Source organism: Chelonia mydas, chromosome 3, assembly GCF_015237465.2.
Source record: "Chelonia mydas isolate rCheMyd1 chromosome 3, rCheMyd1.pri.v2, whole genome shotgun sequence".
Taxonomy (NCBI): domain Eukaryota; kingdom Metazoa; phylum Chordata; order Testudines; family Cheloniidae; genus Chelonia; species Chelonia mydas.
In genome coordinates, this window is record NC_057851.1 from 139,911,531 (window position 1) to 139,914,979 (window position 3,449).

General features: G+C 36.4%; 1 pseudogene; it reads right to left on the reverse strand.

Annotated features, from left to right (window-relative positions):
• Positions 1-863: 863 nt before the first annotated feature.
• LOC102934995 lies at positions 864-2,659 on the reverse strand (annotated as a pseudogene).
• Between the last annotated feature and the right edge of the window lie 790 nt (positions 2,660-3,449).

The window sequence follows — 3,449 nt, forward strand, 5'->3', positions numbered from 1 at the left end:
TAAATCTGGAAACTAACTTCTGTCCCAGAAACAGAATTTCCAAGCCTATAGAGCTAGGAATGGAGGAAGGAATCAGCTGAGTGGAAGCCATTATGTAAAATTATTTCATCAGGGAAGGTGTCCTATTACAAAGTTTCCTTTGTAGATGTCAGAAGACACCCAGAGGATGCTGCAAATATACCAAGGCCAATGTCAAGCGCATAGAGCTATGCGGCTCTTCAAGCAGCTGTGTACCAGGAAGGCTAGATGGTAACCTGTTTGCAAGAGTGCAGATTTATTCCTGTTAGTTCTGACATTATGAATGGAGTTTGTGGGTGTATTTAATGATCACTAGCGTATGAGTTAGATACATACAATGGACCAGATTCTCCATTTTGTCTGAGCTCTGAAATGAAGTGGGGGCGGGAAGGGTGCAAAAGAAAATCTTTCAGGAGATGTAGTATACAATCTGTCCCTCAGTGTTTACAATTAATTAGTGATTATGTTAATTTACTTTTTCTCAGAAATGTTTTCCTTCATCCTAGGGAGTTTATTCATTGGGGCATGACTGACAGTTATGTCTTTCTACACCAGCATTTGAAATCCACGTTGAACAGACATTTTAAAGCATTGGTGCCCAAACTTTTCGGTATCACGCCCCCTTTTTAATTTTCGAGAAACCTTCATGCCCCCCACCTCTCCTTTACCATCCTCCAACCCCCCTTTTAACAAATTAAATTCGTAATTTAAAATTAAAAATAAACGCACAAACTTGGGATAAATTTTTTTATTTAAAATTAAAAATAAGCACAAATAGTTTTTCTTGGCACAAAAATTTAATAAAAATGTAATTTAAAATAAGAAATAGCATAAATAAAATGAATTTAATGTGAAGGATGATACTGCATTTTCTTCACAAGTTGGGAAATCCTAGGTTTGAAAGATGAAAGTGCGCAACGCAAATTGTTTTTGACATCCAGTCGATTCTTTTGTTTTGTTTTATTATGACTAAATTTGAAAAGCTTTTTTCACAGAGATATGCCAACGAAAATGGAAGAATACTACGTAGCGCTTCTTCTCCAGCTTTCGGGTAAATTGGGAAATATTTTATCCAAAATTCCTCCAGGCTTAAGTTTTCAAAAATATCTTTCGCATTTGAATCGTATTTCATTTTGAGTGCTTGTTCTTGCAATACTTTTGGCAATGAATCAACATCAATGTTGAATGGATTACGTGCTAATTTATGAATGGGGTTGCCAGAAAAGATGTCTGGAAAATAGCAGATAAATTCGTCAGCAAGGCAGTCCAGATGAAACGCAATTTTGTTCTTCGCATCCTCTTTACAAAGTTCTTGGAAACCTTCATTTTCAGCGAGTGATGAAAATGTTGGAAAAGACAAAAAGTTAGGCATCTAAGCTTGCGTTCGACATTTCCAAAGCTTGATTTTTTCCATAAACACTTTGATGTCATCGTGCTGTGCTATAATGTTTGCAGCGTTGTTTCCTTGCAGCTTCAAATTGAGATTGTTCAAAGATTCAAAAATGTCCAAGAGGTATGCCAATGAAAGTTGAAACGTTTGGTCCATAAATGCACGATATAACTCTTCTTTTTTCTGTTGCTTGAGGAAAATTTCCACCTTGTCTTTCAGTTCAAATAATCTCAAAAGCATGCTCCCTTTGGAAAGCCATTGTACCTCCGGGTGAAACAAAAGAATTTTATGATCCACTCCCAAATCCGTGCAAAGAGCTGCAAAAGTCTCATATTTAAAGCGCTGTTCTTCACAAAATTGACAACTTTGGTGGCCAAATTCAATGAGTCACATAGGTCATCTGGAAGGATTTTAGCAGCCAATGCTTGTCTGTGCCTGATGCAGTGAGTTGTGATTATGGCTGGATTTTTTTCTTTCACCAATGTCACAAATCCAGAGCGAGTGCCAAGCATTGCTGGAGCACCTTCTGTGCATACACCAACAGTTTTTCCCATGAAAGTCCATTTTCTTCAAAAAAAGTCGGAAACCATTTTCATAACATCAGAAGCCTTTGATGTGGTCATCAATTCCTTTGAAAAAATCAGTTCTTCTTTCACAGTTCCATCATTAATTAATCGAATGCAGATGAGCAACTGACAGCATTCTGCTACCGCAGTGGTATCGTCGCACTGAATTGCAAAAAAGGAGAAGCTTTCACTGCCTCCACAACTTGAAGTTTTAGATCTTTCTCCATGTCATCAATACGACATTTCATGGTATTGTCGGAAAGTGAAAGTTACGATATTTTTTTCTTGCTTTTGGCACCAAGCACAATATCAGATGCTTTCAACAAGCAAGGCTTCACAAGAGTTTCTCCTATTATGTGCACTTTCTTGGCTTTAGCAATGAGCAATAACACTTCATAAGATGCTTCTACCACTTTGGCCGACGCGTGATGAAAAGCTCCATAGTGTCCAGCTTCATTCGTTTTAAATTTTGAAGTTTAGCAGTGAAAAACTCTTTTGGTTTGTCTTTCAAAGCACTGTGGTTCTTTTTCAAGTGTTGCTCAAGATGACTGGGTCTCAGGGCATCATTGCTGAGAACTGCATGGAATACTACACATTGAGGATGATAGATCCCGTTTTTTTCCATGATGGTGAAACCATACTTAATGTAGTTTTCATCATACTTCCTTTTCTTAATTGCGGCCATAATATACTAATAAAAAAATCTATAAAAATAATTTTCCTGATTCATGAATAATAATGGACACAAGTTAATTTGAGTTATCATGAACATATATTTACTACTACTATTACGTACGGATGTGTGCTGCCCTATATATACCCCACCACCAGTCCGGCAAGTAGCCGGTCTTGCGCGGTGAGTGGTGGAGGTAACCACTCCCACAATAGAACTGTCTTGAACACTCTCGCAAGCTATCTAGGAAGTTTTAAAAAGTTCCATCACTTTCTACATCGTTCTTCCGCCTCCCCACCGACCGAAACGGCACTCCTACATGTCACAAGGCAAAAAAATTAAAAATATTCACATTTCATGGTATGACATTTGAAAACATTGCGGTTATATACTTTATTTATATATTAAATATATTTTTTAACTTCATTTATAGTTGTATTTTTATTTTTGTACTTTGTTATACCTTTATTCTTGCCTACTTATATTCATAATCAAAAATGAGAAGATTGTTAATACTTTATTGTAGTTAAACAATATAGGCCTGTAATTGGACAATTTTATGAATAGTTATTATTATGTATACACAATATGTATAATTTATTGTCTGTTGGTCTATTAAATAAATAATTTGTTTTACTCTGATTAAAAAAAAAATTGTTATGAAAATTTCCCAGCCTCGCGCCCCCCCCTTGGAATTTCTTCACACCCCTTAAGGGAACCAATGTTTTAAAGGGTATGTAATCAAAGGCCCTAGTTCTGTCTAGACAAAGAGATTGGTAGCTAGATTCTCCTATCCCTTATG